General features: G+C 42.9%; 1 protein-coding gene across 1 annotated transcript in view; it reads left to right on the forward strand.

Annotated features, from left to right (window-relative positions):
- Positions 1–21,286, forward strand: part of LOC126470374 (GTP-binding protein Di-Ras2) — an 879,000-nt gene that overhangs the window by 60,940 nt on the left and 796,774 nt on the right. The window lies entirely within an intron of this gene.

The following is a 21,286-nucleotide window of genomic DNA, read 5'->3' on the forward strand; positions in this document are numbered from 1 at the left end:
ATTCAGAGTTAAATTATACCACGCAACCAGCACGGCATTTAATATTCTCCAGCAAGTTGTTATATACCTGTATATCTACATCTACATCTACATTTATACTCCGCAAGCCACCCAACGGTGTGTGGCGGAGGGTACTTTACGTGCCACTGTCATTACCTCCCTTTCCTGTTCCAGTCGCGCTGTAAAGTAATGCCTACGAATTTTATATGTGAAAACTCTTTTAAAGCTTATTAAATAACGAAAACTTTATTAACATTCTGCATCTTTATTCTTCATGCCTACATATTTGCAGCCCTCTGCCAGTAGGCGGCTGTGAATTGTATCCATTGTGTATTGTATATCCACTATCTGACTCCTTCCTGTACTAATGTTAACTCCTTGAAGTCTTTGAAGAGGTTCTTACTTTGGGAATGTTACCTACGTGTGTATGTATCACAGATTTTTCAGAAAGAGAAATATTTGTAAAGAAGAAGGACATTAACTAATATAGACATCGTGAAACAGTTGCCAAATTAGAAAGTTCTGTGAAGAGATATATCCATTCTTTCTTCGTGATAGCAGTGCCTGTGTTTTCTAAATTGTTTTGTACTTGAATGAGTCATCTGGACGCAATAGCGATACTTCAGGCAGTAACGCTGTGTCCACTGCCGTCAGCTGCACAATCATCTGATAATGACTCAAAATACAAGATCTGTAACCATAGTGAATAGGGTACACTATGTGATCAGAAGTATCCGGACACCTCCAAAAACATACCTTTTTCATTTTAGGTGCATTGTGTTGCCAGCTACTGCCAGGTACTCCATATCAGCGACCTCAGTAGTCATTAGCCATCATGTGAGAGCCGAATGGGGCGCTCCACGGCACTCACAGACTTCGAACGTCGTCAGGTGATTGGGTGTCACTTGTGTCATATGTGTGTACGCGAGATTTCCACACTCCTAAACATCCCTAGGGCCACTGTTTCTGATGTGATAGTGAAATGGAAACGTGAAGAGACATGTGAAGCCCAAAAGCGTACAGGCCGACCTCGTCTGTTGACTGACAGAGACGGCCGACTGTTGAAGAGGGTCGTAATGTGTAATAGGCAGACATCTATCCAGACCATCACATAGGAATTTCAAACTGCATCAGGATCCACTGAAAGTACTATGACAGTTAGGCGGGAAGTGAGAAAACTTGGATTTCGTGGTCGAGCGGTTGCTCATAAGCCTCACATCACGCCAGTAAATGCCAACGACGTTACGGTTGGAAAAACGTTATGTGCAGTGAAGAATCACGGCACACAATGTGGCGATACGATGGCAGGGTGTGGGTATGGCGATGCCCGGTGAACGTCATTCGCAAGCGTGCGTAGTGCCAACAGTAAAATGCGGAGGCGGTGGTGTCATGGTGTGTTCGTGTTTTTCATGGAGGGGTCTTGCACCCCTTGTTGTTTGGCGTGGTAGTATCATAGTACATGCCTACAATGATATTTTAAACACCTTCTTGCTTCCCACTGTTGAAGAGCAATTCGGGGATTGCGATAGCATCTTTCAACACGTTCGTGCACCTGTTCATAATGCACGGCCAATGGCGGAGTGGTTACTCGACAATAACATCCCTGTAATGCGCTGGCCTGGTCAGAGACCTGGCGTGAATCCTATAGAACACCTTTGGGATGTTTTGGAACGCCGACTTGGTGCCAGACCTCACCGACCGACATCGATACCTCTGCTCAGTGCAGCACTCCGTATAGAATGGATTGCAATTCCCCAAGAAACCTTCCAGCACCTGATTGAACGTATGTCTGCGAGAGTGGAAGCTGTCATCCGTGCTAAGGGCGGGCCAACACAATACTGAATTCCAGCATTATCGATGGATGGCGCCACGAACTTGTAAGTCATTTTCAACCAGGTGTCAGAATACTTTTGATCACATAGTGTATGTTACTTTCCTTTCCTGTTAACAAAATTTCCTTTACATTATCAGCATACTCGACCGTTGGATCGTTTTAATTGCTTGGTTATTGATCTATGGACCGACTTTTAAAGTTCGAATTACAGCGGACGGCGTATACAACAATACCGATCGGCAGTCCACTGATAGAATCATCATGGTTGATTGTGAAATGTTATGATTCATGATTCTATTCAGTTTACGTGCATATCACTTGGTAGTCACAATGATTTTGTCTCTTGTTTGGTACCATTATTTAACATAGTGAATTCTCGTCGTTATTTGCGTCGTTTTTTTCTCTAGCGGAGTTTCCTCTACTAGCGTTTCTCAACAACAATACAAGGGCTATTTTTTCCAACTTCCAATCGGTCGCGATATAGAAACCAAAGCGAAAATCAAAAATGTTTTATTTGCAACATTTAACCACACCTTGCAGTTATTTCTGTACATAGTCGCCGCTTCGACACGAACATTTGTCGTAATGTGGTACCAACTTTCCAATAGCATCGTCATTGAAGGCAGTCGCCTGTCGATTCCGCCAATTCCTTATGCTAGTCTGCAACTCCTTGTCGGCGCTAAAATACTGTCCTCAGAGACAGCGGCTCATACACTCAAGCGTCAAAGAAAATGGTATAGGCACGCGTAATGAAGTACAGAGATATCCAAACATGCAGAATAAGGCGCTGCGGTCGGCAACGTCTACCCTGTATATGGGACAACAAGTGTCTGTCGCAGTTGTTTGATCGGTTACTGCAGCTACAATGGCAGGTTATCAAGATTTAACTGAGTTAGAATGTGGAGCATTCGTACCAGCGATGGAGACAGCATCTCGAGGTAGCGATGAAGTTGGGATTTTCCAGTCGGCCTTTTCACGAGTGACCATGAACATCAGAAATCCAGCAAAATATCAAATATCCGACTGGAAAAAGATCCTGCAAGAACGGGACCAACGAAAACTGAAGAGAATCGTTCAACGTGACAAATCTGCAACCCTTCCGCAAATTCCTGCAGATTTCAATGCTGGGCCATCAACAAGTGTAAGCATGCGAACCATTCAGCGAAACATCATCGAAATGGGATTTCGGAGTATTGCCTGTGCCTGTCAACACCAACATTATACTGTTGATGATAGGAAACGTGTTGCCTCGTCAGACGAGTCTCGTTTCAAATTGTATCTAGCGGTTCGACGCGTACGAGTGCGGAGACAACCTCATGAATCCATAGATCCTGCATGTCAGCAGGTAACCTTTCAAGTTTGTGGAGGCTGTGTAATGGTGTGCGGCGTGTGCAGTTGGAGTGGTATGGGACCCCTGATACGTATAGATATGACTCTGACAGATGACACGTGCGTAAGCATCCTGTCTGATCACTTTCATCTAATCATGTCCATGGTGCCTTTCGACGACTTGGCCAATTCCAGCAGGACAATGCGATACCCCACACGTCCAGAATTGCTACAGAGTGGCTCCAGGAACACTCTTCTGAGATTAGACGCTTTTGCTGGCCAACAAAGTCCCCAGACATGAACATTATTGAGCATATCTTCGATGCCTTGCAACTTGCTTTTCAGAAGAGATGTCTACCCCTTTGTATTCGTACTGGTTTATGGACAGCCCTGCACGATTCATGGTGCCAAGTCTCACCAGCACTACTTCAGACATTAGTCGGGCTAGGGAGGCGGGGGCCGTACACGATATTAGGCAGGTATACTGGAGCGTCTTCGTTGCCCCAGCAGTATGCGGTCGAGCATACACTTTGCGGCAGACACTATTTTCTAGGTATCTTTACATACTGACTATCCTCTCAAACCTGAAAAGTGCGATGTGATGCGATAGACGAACATACTAGAGACAGTGCCCAATATATCTACTGAAAGTTTCCCATGATATTCGCTGTGGTTTTATTTCCCCCACCGACCGGTGGTTGAAAAAAAAATGCTTTTGTATGATACTTGCAACGCGATGTTGATCACATTGTTGCTTTTATTGCCAACATACTCATCATCATTTCTATGGATTTACGATTTCCCAACTGCCTCAAGATCATGGTCGAGACTGCTTATAGCAGGATATTCCTTGTGATCCGCGAGACGGACGGTCCCATTGTTCACCGAATTCTCAGTACACTTAAAGAAATTTAAAAACAGTGTTATCATTATCTCAGGGGTTATTCTCCCTTAACATGATCAGGCGAGAGACAAAGCTCAGCAGCGTGCAGCTGTCCGTCGTATATCACAAGAGCACTTTACTCTCCCATGTGTGTCTAGGAGGAAATATGCCTATAGATTCTTATTTTGAGAATCCTGACAACAGATATGTGGGGTAATTGCCATTCATTGTACTTTGCAGGGTGCAACACACTGCAGTCGCTACATTACGATGCTTGACTGAAGTATGTCAGAGCGATATGTTTGCACACACACATATTGGTAGACTTTGAAGTCTGGGGGTGATCAACTATACTGCTACGTTGACAGTCAGCTAGTATTTAGTCAACGTGGCAGTCATCCAGTGGGTAGGCCTGTTGTCAAGGATTGTACGTTGTTTCATTATTATTTTACCGGCATGGTTAGATATCGTAAATAATACAATGTCATACATAACACAAAGACAATTACATAGATTTACAAGGTCACATACGTGTACAAAATACATTAGAACATCCTAAATGGTTCGTTATGCTTTATTTGACAATATGCCTGGCAGCCCACCCGAAAAGAATACGTATTACAACCAAATGCTTCGAATGGCTCTAAGCACTATGGGACTTAACATATGAGGTCATCAGCCCCCTAGACTTAGAACTAAGTAAACCTAACTAACCTGAGGACATCATACACATCCATGCCCGAGGCAGGATTCGAACCTGCGACCGTAGCAGCCGCATGGGTCAAGACTGAAACGCCTAGAACAGCTCGGCCACCACGGCCGGCTATTACAACCAGAGCAAGCCATAGCTCACCCCAATAAGTTGAAAACCCATCACAAATTATGGCTTCCACATACCTCTCCAAGGGAATGTGGCTTATGTTGTTTCCAGATGTTTCATGGTTGGACAGGCAGTGTGGATTACATTAAGTATCGAAGGGCTGTCGAACTGGGTGTGACGGAGATAGCGTCCAGGTTTAGGTTGCCAGCTGCAGCTAGGCGTTGATAATGTGTGCTGAATCCTATGCCAGTGCCATGATTTCGGGATCCTGGAGACTGATGGAATGCCTGAAGTAAGACTTGGTGTTAACGTCAGATCCTAACTTACGGAAACTCAGACATTGTGCCGTTTGATCTGGAACATGTGTTTTCTGGAGAAGCTATGGATTCGATTTCTCAAGGGCGCTGGTCCATGCTCAGCACATTGTGTCATCCAAAATCCTCGAGTTGGTTGACGCCTTGGTGGGAGGAAGGAACGTCAGGGTTTAACGTCCCGTCGACAACGAGGTCGAAGCCATTAGATACGATGCACAAGCTCAGATTTTTGCAAGGAAGGGGAAGGAAATCGTACGTGTTCTTTTAGTGGAACCATCCCGGCATTTGTCTGGATTGATTTAGGAAAATCACAAGAAACCTAAATGACGATGATCAGACACAAATTTGAATCGTAGTCCTCCCGAATGAGAGGCCAGTGTGCTAACCATTGCACCACTTCTCTCGGTCGTCTCTGGGGATAAGGAACTGCTGCTGGCACCGATATACAGCATATAATCAACACCCATCCATGCTGATCAGAATTTTGAACAATCTTATTCCGGGAAGTGCCATCCACTAAAGAGCAGACGTCGTTAGACCGCAGTTTGTGGAGCTGCTTAGAAAAAAGATAAGGCATTGTCATCATAAATAATTTGTCAATGTAGTCTGTACACTTCCTTCTAAGAATGGGCCAAGCCAGCAGACAGCAAAAGTACCCAAGATCGCATACAAAATAGGGGAATGAAAGTACCCTAGCTGCACATACGCTAGTAGACACAGTCAAGATCTACTGCTGTTTACTGCTGGATATGAACTGATGAGCACAACTGAAGGCATTCTCCTCCCACGGAAAAGATGCTGTGGGCGCAGACATGATGCTAGCCAACAAGAAACTGAGACATTGACGTGGTTTTTGAGGATCCCTTGTCAGGGTCTCTAAGCATCTTGCAGCCTTTTCATTAGGATCAAACCAACTTTCCACCGATAGCGCTCTATAGACAGATATAGTGATAAGTAACACTACCCTACAAGGCTGGCCTGGAGGAGTAGACCGTGGTGAATGTGATACTACCATTAACTTTCACGCTTTTCTTCAGGGGAAAGACGCAATCCCTAATATCTGGATGGTGGTGTGTCATCCGTCCGAGGCATCCTGTGTGAGGTTCCTACCAGTATTGAAAGAACAAACGTTGTCACCAAACCTAACCATCGGTCACATGATTATGTACCAAATATTCAGAGATTGAGGTACAGGAAAAGCATAATGCAGACCTGCAACACCTCAAAACTGACTCCTCTCAAGCGGGCCTGTGGAAAGTACAAACTGCAAAGAATTATAATTGGACTCGCCAGTTTGGAAAACATTCTTACTGGACTCAAGAGAAGCATCTACGTGGTGTGGTCTCAATCGCCTACGCTCTGGAGTAGGATGGTTCAGACCTAATCTCGAAAACTGTTGATCTCCAGTCATCATTACCGACAGCTACAGCGCGCAGCAAAAATTGTGGACCACTTGTTCTGCTCCTTGTACTGTCCCGCATCGTCCACCGAGGAAGACCTATTTCAGGCAAATCAAAAATTAGTTTCATGGTTCCCCGCTTTTAGTCATCCATGGTGTATTCTACCACTCAGTTACATCCAGACGTGTTTACTTTAAGTGACTGCTTTTCTGTATTTTCTGATTTCTTTTGTGTGCTTCTTTTCATTGCTGTGTCTGACGCGAATAAAAAACTTTTCTTTCAGTCCGAGTCGGTCAAGACCAAGCACTATTTTCTTGCATTGAGTGAGAGGACAAAGTCTCCAACTTCGGACGTCATCAAAGCAGTCACTTCCTGTAGTCCATCCTTTGTTTTGGCAATCATGAGAACGTCATCTGAAGATACGGCGGATTTAACTCGTCGGTTCAAGATGCTAGACCTACATTGTCAAACAACCAAACCAGCGCAAAGTAAAGGAACATGTTGGAAAGAGAATGTCATTGCCTCACGCTATGGGCTAGTCTGATGCGACTCAACTACTTCCCAGCTGCAGATATTACTGTTGTGCTCCTCTCATAGTATCCCAGCGTGTATCCAATGCATTCATCCAGCACACCACTCGTAGTGAATACAGCCCCCAACGCACCCAGTTCATTCATATCAAAGGACTTGATCACATACGCGGCCACTACAAAAAGACAGTTCCTGGCCTCATATATTCTGTTCACACCAGATTTATGAGCAGGGAGTTCTACAGCTTCTCATTACAACAAATAAACGCCCGCTGACGTCCACCCTGATACGACCTCATACGAGAACAAGCGGAAGGTGCTGAAGAGGCCAGTGTACGCAGGAAAACGCTTTGAACACAGAGACGACTGGAAGGAAGAGCACTGGAAACAAGGGAACTGTCAACTGCATCTATGACCTCATATGTTTTTGGATGGGAGCTGCACAAAGTGTCACCGACATCTCAAAGCAGCTTGAGAGTATGATGGAAGGAGGTGCTTTAGCCCCCAACTGATGCAAATGTTCAAGCCCATAAATATGGTGAAGAGAGCAGCGGATACCATTGCCACCCACATGGCCTCATATGGCTGGATGCAGAAGGACCGGACTATATGTGGGAGATGCTGTCCAGTATCATGGTGGGGTTGTTGTTTACCTCCACCGAACGCTTCATAAAAGCAGCATCAGATCCTCGTTGTTGAACTAGCACCCACTGCAGACTAGTTGTGCCTTTAAGGAACACTTCCTCCTGGAACCACCATGACTGCTTTTTCGCCATATTTATCTCAGAGTTGGTTACATCACGGTGTATATCTTTGTTCTGCATGGCCAGCGACATCTCTGTTATGATATGTAGGGACAGTGTAGGCACACATACTTTTGTGCTGGATATCAATCTGAGCAGGCTACGTGGCCATCTGGCTTTACAATTGATTCTGGAACTTCAGCAAAAGTCCATCCAGTGTCATCTCTTAGTACTGTTGGGTTAAATGAAACAAAGCGAGTGAGATCTTATGCATTGAGTGAGTTTTGAGAATTAAAAATTCTTTTCCGCTGATCCATATACCGCTATCAAAAATATCTTATCATTCTTATGATCAGCAGGTTACTAGCAGTAATATCAAATGAAAAGAGTCTTTTCTAACCTTTACAAATCCTCTGTAGTTTGAGAGGGATAAAACGTTAATAATATGCCCTCAAGGTGAGGATAAATAGATAGAGAGCTTTAGGTCTATGTGATGCCATTACATCTAATTATATTTCTGTAATTAGTGAGATTCAGAACTGTTTGTTGTATGCAGTTTGCAAAAAATGGATTTAGTACCGTTTCGCAAGATGCCTTGTTGCGTCCACCAGTCAGAAAATTGTGATTATTCCTATCGACTGTTGGAAGGTTGAAGTCTACTCCAGAGATGTCTGTGTATTCGGTGATCATGTGCATTAGTGATCTGACGTTGATTCTAAAAATTTCACTTAGTTTCTATGTGAGTCTCATAGACGATAGAAGTGTCAGTTTATACGTTCAGGCCCACGTTAACTTCGCATGCAGTTTGTTTACTTTCCAATGTATTTTGCAAACACACTACTACCATTTTTAAATATCCTATCATTTCAGTACACAATTGAATTTACTCCAAAAGTCTCACTGCTCTCAACTTTGGTATCAAGCCAGAGGAGGCATGATATGAGCTCCACAGCGTCTTGGGAGTGCTTCAAACTCTCGGACAGCCTATGGCCAGAAGAGATGTTCGAAAGTCACATCGAAAATGAATTTTTTGTATTATTTTCTTAATGTGTATTTTCGCCAAATAGACGAAGTGAGAATTTAAGTTTCTTTCAAAGTACAGAATAAGTGAATATTAATTCGAATAATTAATCGCCATTTGGGAATATACAGTAAATAAATATTGTTAATAAATGCTTATTATAGATACACAATCCTCTAAACGGGAAATCTGTGGAAATATGTGCTCAGCAACATTATGTAATAAATGAGAAACATTTGCCTTTTAAAGGAAATATCAGAATGCAGTCAGTCATAGCAACTACATCACCCAAATGCTAACGTCACTATTAAAAAACGACGCCGATGTAAGGTCGGCCATAGTGAGATGGAGCAGAATACGAGACAAGAGATTAGTTTTGAGGAAATCATAGACACCCTGTTACTTTCTTATCAAACAAATGATTTGGCTATCCCATCAATAGAGAGATAATAGTCCAGTGGTATGTTGGACCTAACTAACTTCGGCGTCGACGAAACTTAAAATTCTAACTTGTTTTCCTCACTTTCATACTTTAGACACCATGTGTCAAATAGTTCTCGAGCCGTTTGATTAAAACTTGCCACTATCTTCTCAATCTTCAAGGAGTGAGGGATGAAATTTGTTTAAAACTAGTGGCCGGTAAGCTCTCTAAAGTTACTGTCTAATATGAGGCAGTCATTCCCTATAATAATATCGATTTTGGCCAGATGTTGATATTTAAGAAATTAACAGGACATGAAGTTTAGAAGTCCCTCTTTAAACTTTTGGCATGTAATGGAGCAGGCGAATGAAAGTGTCGGTGGGCATCAATGAGGTGAGGATGGCCGGTATTACGCCTGGCCAGCATTCCATCTTGCAGGAAGTTATTAAACTTCGAGTACGTTCTCCGAGAGCCAGCATAGTTGACCTGGAATCCACCTCGGTGGAATTAGGAACGATTAAAAAGCTCCTAACCTCCTCCTCTAAACTCACACCCTCACCTACCTGAGAGCGACAGTTTCAGTCGGAGACTGGTGCTGGACACATTTTTAATCTTCTGTGTGTCAGTTATTATTAACAAATTCGGTGACCACCCATTTCTGTGAACGGAAGCAGTTTCGCGTTAGCCGTCGGAGGAACACTAGCACAGAATTAAATGTGGCGGTGAGAAGACAATAGCGGCAAAAGGGAGCTGTAAGCTGATGGAATTGCTAATGATGCGATGTTTGTGCACAGTCGGTGACACCGGCGTCCGTAGCCCGCCGCCCACGAGCCGTAATAACTGACCGAATGGACGAATTAATCTGGCAGCCGCAGTGCTTCCCTCCGTCGTCAGAGTGTATGCGGGTAGAATGAAGTTCATCTCCAGCACCAAAGAAACTTTTTCTTCAAGCGGCTGTGCATCAGAACTGAAATAAGGGCTTTCATCGAACAGCAAACGAAAAGGATGTACAAAGACCGCACTCACGGTAAAATTTTTCTCTTCAAAAAGTCACAGTAAGTGAACTGTCAGTGAAGAACAGCTTAAATAGGCTTTTAAAGACGCGTTCAATTACTATCAAAATTTTAAATTTGCTGCTTCATACACCAAAATTAAATTAATTGTAAACTATTGGAGTTAACTCCTTTTATTAGCTCCATATTTGTAAATGTCATTCTCTTCTAGGTAGATTATTAATACTCTTATCATTTAAATTTTCTATTAAGATTATGTGCATAGTAGTAATGGCACATACAAAAAGTCATCAACAGTCTACGCCATGCCGCGTGATGTTCGCTTCCGTCAGAATTCTACTTACAGCTATGAATCCACCTTTCAGTTTGTAATTTCACATGACATACTTTGTCATTCATAGCCACTTTCTATTTTCTCTTTCATATTTAATGTACTCCCTTGCCCCCACCCCCTCCCCCACTCCAGTCCGTCTCATCCTCTTTTAAACTGCGTATACGTTTTAAAGTATCCAGTTCTTTCAAGATATACTGCACAGTGTAGCGATACGTATTTCTGTTTATATTTACTGTTCCCAAAGTTTACAATATATTCTTTTCTGCGTCCCTGAGAATGCTACATCCATCCAATTTTAATTCGTTCATATACAGTAGTATGCTCTACTTTCACGGCTACAGGCCTTGTTACGTTACGTCATAGGTTATAATAACTCCCCCTCCCCCCCTGTGTTGTTTGTATTTTAATCTGTTACATTCCCTCATTTTCGTATCTATTTTTCACGTTGGTTGAATGTTGCTTGATTTGCCTTATTTTACTTTATTAACAGGTTGCTGTAGATACTGTTACCCTGTATGTTGCTGTATTTATTTACAGATTCATCTCGTGCAGCTTTATGTACGTAGATGAAAACAATTAACATCGTTCACATGAGCCTGCTTGCTTCACCAGCCCCCTTTTTCCTATTTTCGTTAGTCTTATTTTGTTTTACTTCCAGATATTAACCACTTAGATTGCTGAATCTTGCGCATGTTGCTCAGTGCGGCTATGTGCATAGTCGTTCCTGCAGTAAACGCCACCTACCATAGTTTACTTCCTGCAAGTGACATCTCAGTATGTGCATGTCACTAGCCCTGCATGTGCCGTACTAAATTTCTGAACGATCCAGTGTCACGTGTGTTATATTTTAAATGTTCTATGACAAAGCCCTATAGTATTGGACTTCCACTTTCAATCATGCATTTTAACTGTTGATATTTGTAGTTGACACGTACATTCTACCAAGCAAGAGCCTTTGGCTCCAACATCCGTTGTCAATAAGTGATTCTACAAATAAATATGATTTTCGAAAATAGTGCATTTTTTGTTTACCGAGTTTGGAGCCTTTTCTGTTTGATATTTGTAACTATTTTGTTCAATAGGTCTAGTTTCCTTCTGAAGAAGACAAATTTATATTCGTCGAAACCATGGTAAAGGGTTGATAAACCTTTAATTGTAGAACTGGGTGGTTGTTATTTTCCCAGCCTATCAAGTTTCTTCGTGCACCATTGCCGAAGTGCGGCCATGATGCACGTAAAAACTTGATAGGCTTGTGCATTGACACATCATGTGTTGTGAGTAGTTGCCCACGAAGCAGTAAACTCTGTAGAAAATTGGTCGTAGCGTAATGCCGCAGTAGGATGATGATGTGTTGTATGTCATCCTCCCAGCCACATCGACATAGGGGTGAGTCAGTGATGTGTAGCCAGTAAAGGTGCAGTCGGAACCGACCGTGGGTAAAAGCGAAGGCGGAACATGGTAACCAGAAACATACTGTGGTAAATACCAAGGAGTAACACGGTGATACAGGGATGGTTGGTAGCATGGCTGCATAATCTCTTCCCCTTAGTTTGCAGGATGGGCACCGATGATTGTTCCATGAGTTCCGTGTCTACCGGCACATATCTCTCAGGAGTTCCGTGTATGGAACGTGTTCATACTTCTTTGTCCCATGGTGGACAGCACTCTTAGTGAGTGCGCTGACTATTTAATTTCTCCTGATACTATGGTGCCACTTTATGCACAGCATAGTGTAGTGATTTTCTTTTTACCGTGATGTGGTTCATCCGTTGGGCATTTGAGGCCTGTTCGGACGGCGCTTTTTTGTTTTGTTTTGTTGTTGTATTCCTGTAGTCAATTATCGAACACTGATGGTGTGGAACAGTTACAATTCAATGATAAAATAGTTAAGTATCATAAAAGATACATGCTGACGGTGGAAGTTTTTCCTTAAACCAATATTTACTAGTGAAGTGTTTCCTCGACAGCACCTAAATTCTCGAAAACATGGTGTCTAGCGCAAACTGTGAGCATTTGAAGAGATACTTGGAGCCAGTGTACTGTCTTCTGAGTTCGAATGGAGGCTCGTTAGCTTTCTGACGGTGGAACTTTTTCCTTAAACCAATATTTACTAGTGAAGTGTTTCCTTGACAGCACCTAAATTCTCGAAAACATGGTGTCTAGCGCAAACTGTGAGCATTTGAAGAGATACTTGGAGCCAGTGTACTGTCTTCTGAGTTCGAATGGAGGCTCGTTAGCTTTAACAAGAAGAGTATTCGTAGGGGTTGACTCCAGAGGACCCATGCAGCAACTTATCCATTTATACTGTTCGGATGGTGTTTGTTTATTTTACTTCGTTGCCGTATTCCTGTAGTCGATTCTCAAACAGTAATGGTGCGCAACTGGTAATCGTTTGTAGGGCAGAGTCAGTGGCCGAACCAGAGCAAAGGCAAAACTAGACTCCGTCCGAACAGATTTCGGAATGCCCAACTGGATGCAGATATGGAGGGAATGTGGTCAGCACACCGCTCTCCCAGCCCTTGTCAGTTTTCGTGACCCGAGCCGCTGCTTCTGTCAAGTAGCTCCTCAATTTGCCTCGAAAGGACTCAGTGCTCCCCGCTTGTCAACAGCGCTCGACAAATCAGACGGTCACCCATTCAAGTGCTAGTCAAGTCCTAAAGCGCTTAACTTCGGTGGTGTGACTGGAACCGATGTACCACTGCGGCAAGGCCGTTGGCTATAACAAAGGCGACCGAAGTCTACGTACGGCCGGATTAACGTACGATATAGAATGGTACATACACTTGGGTCAACAAACCACCAACCTGCCGTAATGGAATGTAAAATTTCAATTAACTTTTCACTCTTTTGTGGGATGTACTTCACATACGTTGATTAAGTGAGCTTCGGGCCAGCCTAGAGCCCAGGATATTTGACAACTTCTTCGACCGGTATACGAAAAGGCCAATAAAATCGTTAATAATGCTTCTCGTCTACGTCTCGTACAAATGCAAGCCGCTGTTTCGGATGGAAACCAACACTGATACTTCTCCACAGCGAAAACCATCTGAAGTTTCCATTCCACGAGGCTCTCGGTTTGTAGTGTAGAAGCATACGTCGTCTGCATATTGAATCACGTTGAAATGGTCTGACAAGTGTGATTGGGGATCCGCAGTGTAAAGATTAAGTAATAACAGCTATAAACCTTTGATCGTGTATCGGGAGCTTATGTATCCCTCATTTTGTCATATAAACAATGCTCTATTTCTGAGTAAATGTTATAGATTGCTGATAAACTTACAAGGGATGCCAAATTTCTTTAAGTCTTCAGCGAACTACGTAAAAATGACGCAATCGTACGCCTTGGTCAGATCCGTATGTGCAGGGAGCAGATAACTGTTGTAATTAAGTGATATACGAATGTTGATAACTAAAATTGTAACGGCATTAGAGGTGCCTAGACCTTTCAAAAACTCTGTTGCCCTTCTGGGAGAAAATTCTGAGTTTCTGCCCATCTTGCAGTCTATGTTCTAAAGTTTCGCGGAAGCATGACTGTAATGTTATTGTTGGATGGGATGTGGTCATTGCCCTCGGCATCTCTCTATTGTAAATACACTGTGCAACAGACTTACAGTATCATTTGCTTCGAAACCCCTTAATTGTCACACGTGCCGACACATGAGTTTGAAATTTGGCTCAAAGATGTCTGCAGCCTCCCTCTCTAGTGGTGCAAAAGCGCAGAGCCATGTGACATAACCCGCGGGCTCGACGACACTTCAAGCAGCAAGGTGTCGACGAAAAAATAATCCAGAGCTCAGAAGTTCATGTGACGTGTAAAGTGGGTTAATTATGTCACATTGGCACCAAACTCCACCACAGTTCTGCCCAACGCGAACGTGGACAAGTCACATGATGGCAGGGTCGCACAGTCCATCTCACCCACATTTCACACCTTCTTTTGACGCCTTTGCGATGGAGGTCAGAACCGCGACGTCCAGTGTTGAAATCATGCGATTTTCTTACGGCAGGCCAACGAAAACATTTTAGACATACCGCCGCTCAGAATTGAGACCAAAATCCACTCCTTTCCTTGCGACATTCGTTCCCACATATTTTGTGGTCGAAACCGACAGTTCGCTGTGCGATGAGCAGCAGTACGTAGTTCTTGACAACCTTTCACATTGACGAATCCCTCGTACATTTCAACCATCCTCTATGGACACTGTGGGGTGCAACCCCATTTAATGTGATCGCACCTGTTTGAAGTACAATGCAAACACAGTTTTTGCCCTCATGTACAGGTTGGAACCAGTAGGTACGTACAAAATCATTGGACGAAATTTCAGCACAATCAGAAGCAGCCAAGGGTTCCGACACTTTTTTTAATGCTCCTGTTTAACTTACTTCTGTGGTAAGGTCATGGAGGGATGCGACATTGATACATGCGACAGTAAAACAGCAAAGGGTTCTTCCAAGACACCTCAGTTTCGCAAAACCCTCACTGTCATCAATGTATATTTATTGAGACATTAGAACTGTACACAAGCGGCAGGACGCAGTCAATACCTTCGCTGCGCAGTGCCGATGGTACTGTTAGCGACGACTGTGCCGCTAAAGCGGAGTTATTGAACGCAGTTTTCCGGAATTCCTTCACCAGGGAAGACGAATGGAATATTTCAGAATTTGAAACATGAACAGCTGCTAGCATGAGTTTCATGGAAGTAGATACCTTAGGGGTTGCGAAGCAACTCAAATCGCTTGATACGGGCAAGTCTTCAGGTCCAGATAATATACCGATTAGGTTCTTTTCAGATTACGCTGATACAATAGCTCCCTACTTAGCAGTCATATACAACCGCTCGCTCACCGATAGATCTGTACCTACAGATTGGAAAATTGCGCAGGTCGCACCAGTGTTTAAGAAGGGTAGTAGGAGTAATCCATCTAACTACAGACCTATATCATTGACGTCGGTTTGCAGTAGGGTTTTGAGGCATATACTGTATTCAAACATTATGAATCACCTCGAAGGGAACGATCTATTGATACGTAATCAGCATGGTTTCAGAAAACATCGTTGTTGTGCAACGCAGCTAGCTCTTTATTCGCACGAAGTAATGGCCGCTATCGAGAGGGGATCTCAAGTTGATTCCGTACTTCTAGATTTCCGGAAAGCTTTTGACACCGTTGCTCACAAGCGACTTCTAATCAAGCTGTGGGCCTATGGGGTATCGTCTCAGTTGTGCGACTGGATTCGTGATTTCCTGTCAGGAAGGTCGCAGTTCGTAGTAATAGACGGCAAATCATCGAGTAAAACTGAAGTGATATCAGGTGTTCCCCAGGGAAGCGTCCTGGGACCTCTGCTGTTCCTGATCTATATAAATGACCTGGCTGACAATCTGAGCAGTTCTCTTAGGTCGTTCGCAGATGATGCTGTAATTTACCGTCTAGTAAGGTCATCCGAAGACTAGTATCAGTTGCAAAGCGATTTAGAAATGATTGCTGTATGGTGTGGCAGGTGCTTCAAAAATGGCTCTGAGCACTATGGGACTTAACATCTGAGGTCATCAGTCCCCTAGAACTCAGAACTACTTAAACCTAACTAACCTAAGGACACAACACACATTCATGCCCGAGGCAGGATTCGAACCTGCGACCTTAGCGGTCGCGCGGTTCCAGACTGAAGCGCCTTTAACCGCGTGGCCACACTGGCCGGCTGTGGCAGGTGGCAGTTGACGCTAAATAACGAAAAGTGTGAGGTGATCCACATGAGTTCCAAAAGAAATCCGCTGGAATTCGATTACTCGATAAATAGTACAATTCTCAAGGCTGTCGATTCGACTAAGTACCTGGGTGTTAAAATTACGAACTTCAGTTGGAAAGATCGCACAGATAATATTGTGGGGAAGGCGAGCCAAAGGTTGCGTTTCATTGGCAGGACAGTTAGAAGATGCAACAAGTCCACTAAAGAGACAGCTTACACTACACTCGTTCGTCCTCTGTTAGAATATTGCTGTGCGGCGTGGGATCCTTACCAGGTGGGATTGACTTAGGACATCGAAAGGGTGCAAAAAAGGGCAGCTCGTTTTGTATTATCACGTAATAGGGGAGAGAGTGTGGCAGATATGATACGCGAGTTGGGATGGAAGTCATTAAAGCAAAGACGTTTTTCGTCGCGGCGAGATCTATTTTCGAAATTTCAGTCACCAACTTTCTGTTCCGAATGCGAAAATATTTTGTTGAGCCCAACCTACATTGGTAGGAATGATCATCAAAATAAAATAAGAGAAATCAGAGCTCGAACAGAAAGGTTTAGGTGTTCGTTTTTCCCGCGCGCTGTTCGGGAGTGGAATGGTAGAGAGATAGTATGATTGTGGTTCGATGAACCCTCTGCCAAGCACTTAAATGTGAATTGCAGAGTAGTCATGTAGATGTAGATGTAGATGTACAGAGAAAACCAGTGAATTAGTTCGAGGCACTTGCAGGTGGGCAACCACTTGACACACCTCCAAGGTCAGTTCTCCGCTTGCAACTACCTTGCAAAATGTGCCTTTGTAAAGTCAAATTTTTAAATGCTCAATAAATGTAGGTGGTGCCATCGATGCCTTTGCCAAAGTGGGCATTCTTAGAGGTATGCATCAACGTTTTATTCACGCATGTGTCAATGTCACACGCCTCATCGATCACACAACAAGAGGGCATGAAACGGAACCACTTTAAAAACATTTGAACCCTTTGCTGTTGCAGATCACGTTCAAATTTCGTCGAATGGTTTTGAACGGCCCTAGTGGGTACAACCTGTACATGAAAACAAAAACTGTAGTACTGTTGCATTCCAAAGGTGTGCGGTCACGTTCATTGGGACTGTAGGCCCCCAGTGTTCACTGAGAAGGGTTGAATAGCCCAGGAGATGACAACAGCGCCAAAGGTTGTCAAGAACGTCGTCCTTTTGCTCATCGCACAGCGAACTGTCGTTTTTGACAGTGAAATCGGTGGGAATCAAGGTCACAAGATTCCAGGCTGAGGTCGTTTTATTTTGATTCTGAGTGGCGATGTGTCTGAAATGTTTTCCTCGGCCACCCGTAGGAAATTCGCGTGATTTCAACGCTGGGCTTCGTAGTTCTCGCCTCCATCGCAGTGGCGTAACAAGAAGTCGTCAAATGTAGGTAACATGGGCTGTGACGATCTTCCTGTCGTGTTAGACGTCCTCGATGACTTTGGGCAGAACTGTGGTGAAATTTGGTGCTACTGTGACAAAATTAACCCACTTTACACGCCATATGAACGTCTGATATCTGGCCTTTTTTCTGCATGTGTCGACGTCTTGCTGTTTGAAGCGTCGTCGATCTTTAGGGTGACGTCGCAGGGCTCCATGCTTTTGCACCATCACAGAAGAAACCTGTAGGTACCTTTGAGTCAAATTTCAAACTTATGCGTTGAAACAGAAGAAAAGTACGAGGCTTAGAACAAGTGCTCCTTAATTCTGTTGCGCTGTGTAGGTACAGTGCGTCCAGTTTTCAGCTACGGGGTTTTAAGATGAGTGAATAATATTGCATAGTACATTTTGAGAAGTAGTTTTCCCACGTCGGAAAAAGGCGAATCATTGTGCCAACGATATCTTCTCCAATGTGGGAGCAGTATTTTTATCCTCTACCAATTCCCTTTGCCGATCGTTTTTACACAATGGTTCACTGAGAAGGTGACGTAGATCATTTTGCGGTGGGGCGCCTTCCATATCGCGTTCTACTGAATCCGGTGCGACGGAATGTAAAATTGGAGTCAAAACGTATGGTGAGTGCAAGAAGAATGTATCGGGCCTATTGGACCTTCTGCAGATATGATGTTACTTTATTTTCAATAAGCACTTCACAGTCGCTTGTGCACGGAGGAATTACATAATGTGTTTGATTGCTGGGTGTTGCCTAAAAGCTTTCATAATTTCTCGCCTTTCTGAAGTAGCAAAGCAAAACTCTTCATCCCTCCAAACATCTGAACGTGCGCTGTTCGGACGGAACGTACTAAATCGAGGGACTGCGGTATCTGCTGTATGTTCCATAATTTGAATTTAATTGGCCAAGTCTTCGCAAACGTTGTCGTGTTCGTCATAATTGTTCAAACACCAAATAGACAGTCTGAATTACTGCCAGCGACTGGAAGACTGTAATTCCGTTTTTTAGGCCTACATTTGGTGTAAGGCAAAGGGACTCTCGAATTAAGTATTTACACTTCTAAATTGTTCTACAACGCTTGTCAAGTATTACAATGGTACATAAGACTGTTAACATTTCAATCTGATACTGTATTATCGATCGTTGAAAGAATGTACTGGATGTACTCTCATACAGAGTATAATCTCTTTAAAATTCTATTTCCCATAATCATCTAGTTAGTAACACCAACATTTAATAAACATACACAATGAAAAATCATGCCGGCCGCTGTGGCCGATTGGTTCTAGGAGCTTCTGTCGGGAACCGCGCTGCTGCGACGGTCGTAGGTTCGAATCCGGCCTCGGGCATCTATGTGTGTGATGTCCTTAGGTTGGTTAGGTTTAAGTAGTTCTAAGTTATAGGGGAGTGATGACCTCAGATGGTAAGTCCCATAGTGCTTAGAGCCATTTGAACCATTTGAATTTGAAAATCATGACACTCAACTACAACACAGAAAAAAGACAATTGAACTGGCGAAACACAGTTTTTCGGAAGGAGGGAGGAGGCTATATTGGCTGAATTTTATTTTATGTTGATGTAAAACTTAAACTTAATATTTTCGTACTACACAATGAGACATCTGCTTTGTTTACTTTCAATCATTGGCTTGGTTCAAATGGCTCTGAGAACTATGGTACTTAACATCTATGGTCATCAGTCCCCTAGAACTTAGAAATACTTAAACCTAACTAACCTAAGGACATCACACAACACCCAGTCATCACGAGGCAGAGAGAATCCCTGACCCCGCCGGAAATGGAACCCGGGAACCCAGGCGCGGGAAGCGAGAACGCTACCGCACGACCACGAGCTGCGGACTTTTCAATCATTACAACACTGTCAAAGACAGTGCTGTAACAAGACAGAGATGAAAAGTAGACAAAGATGATAATGCAAAAAAAGACGAAATATCTGTATCTCTAAAATAAAATTTACAGAGTGTGGGTATGATGGTCACCCTATTAACATAGTAGTGTGAGTGTTGACGAGTTAGATGGTTCACTGGTTCAGACGCTTGACTCTCTTTCGGCAGAAGCAGCGTTACAAAACACGTCACACCCGCTACATCTAGGATTACAATGCTAATCCTGAACTGTTTAAGGTGAAATATATGTTATACTTCATTCTTGTCCATCCGGAGCTTGTGCTCCATCTGTGTTGACCTTGTAAAAGGGAACTTACTTTTAATATTTCTTCTTTTATCCGTCTTCTTCTTCTTCAGTGAGCATTAATTTGGCACTCGGTTTCAATTTTCTGGAAAGGTTAGTCATCACCGGAAGAAATGATTAAGGAGATTGCAGAACTTTAGTTCTGAAAGGTCACATTATGTCACTAGAGAGTTTTGCAATATAACTTTGAGACAGAGATAAAGAGAGAGAGAGAGAGAGAGAGAGAGAGAGAGAGAGAGAGAGATACACAGTTATAGATACGGAAATTGCAAAGAGATTTTCAAATTAAGTATAACTTCTGTTCCTACACACACCATCCAGAACGAGCTAGAGCCACAAAACTATGGTTATGAGCGTAAAATCTAATTTATGTCCAGAAGTAATTTATCGCATTATAATGTAGCTACTTAATATTCGACATCCGAATATTTTGTTATCGCTACTTAGTGAGATTTAAAGATTTTCAGCTTCCTGCTATCACACTCTACATAAAAAAACTGTACCCTATTAATAAAATTATCGCGTTAAAATGTTGCTGTTGCTCAACACTTCCAGAATATGACTTCAACGAATTTAAGTTATTAAAACGATGTGCTAAGGCATGTGACGCCGAAATTTACTTCCATATTTTGTCTCACGCATTCTGCAACTACATGTTCATTATAAATAATGTTACATCCGTACGTCGTCAGATTTCCAGTGAAATAGAATTTAAAAGAGTAATAGAAATTGAAGCTCATGTAAAAGGAGATGTAGAAAACTTTATTAAATAAAGTAAATCTCCATTACAGCGTAGGAAAATTATTGTTTCCTAGCTAAATTGAGAACCATGGAAACAAAATTTTCAGCTAACATTCTTTCTGTAAGGATTCTTGTACTCTATTTAATACCAGTGAGCAAAGTAAATAAAACTGGTTACTTATTTCTGTGTTAAGAAGTGAATGCCATAAACAAACAGACGTAGCTTTAACGGCAAAATAAAAACAGCAAACGTGTATAGTACTGTAGTATAACTGCCATTTCAAGAAACTTACAGGTTAATCTCAGACATTGTAACTGTCCGAATACTGTACCCCAAAGTGCCGACGTCACCAAGGGTGCTGTAATTTTCAAAAATTATATAGAGAAGGTATAAAACTATTCCTGATATCGAACGTAGTTCAACGACTTATGGTATAGTCAAATAAGAACCAAAATCACTGGAACCTCTTGAGTGCCATTGCACCCACCATTTTAAGGACTGAGCATACGTTAAGAAAATTTATCGACAGATGTTTCCGTATAAC

Source organism: Schistocerca serialis, chromosome 3, assembly GCF_023864345.2.
Source record: "Schistocerca serialis cubense isolate TAMUIC-IGC-003099 chromosome 3, iqSchSeri2.2, whole genome shotgun sequence".
NCBI classification, from domain to species: Eukaryota; Metazoa; Arthropoda; class Insecta; order Orthoptera; family Acrididae; genus Schistocerca; species Schistocerca serialis.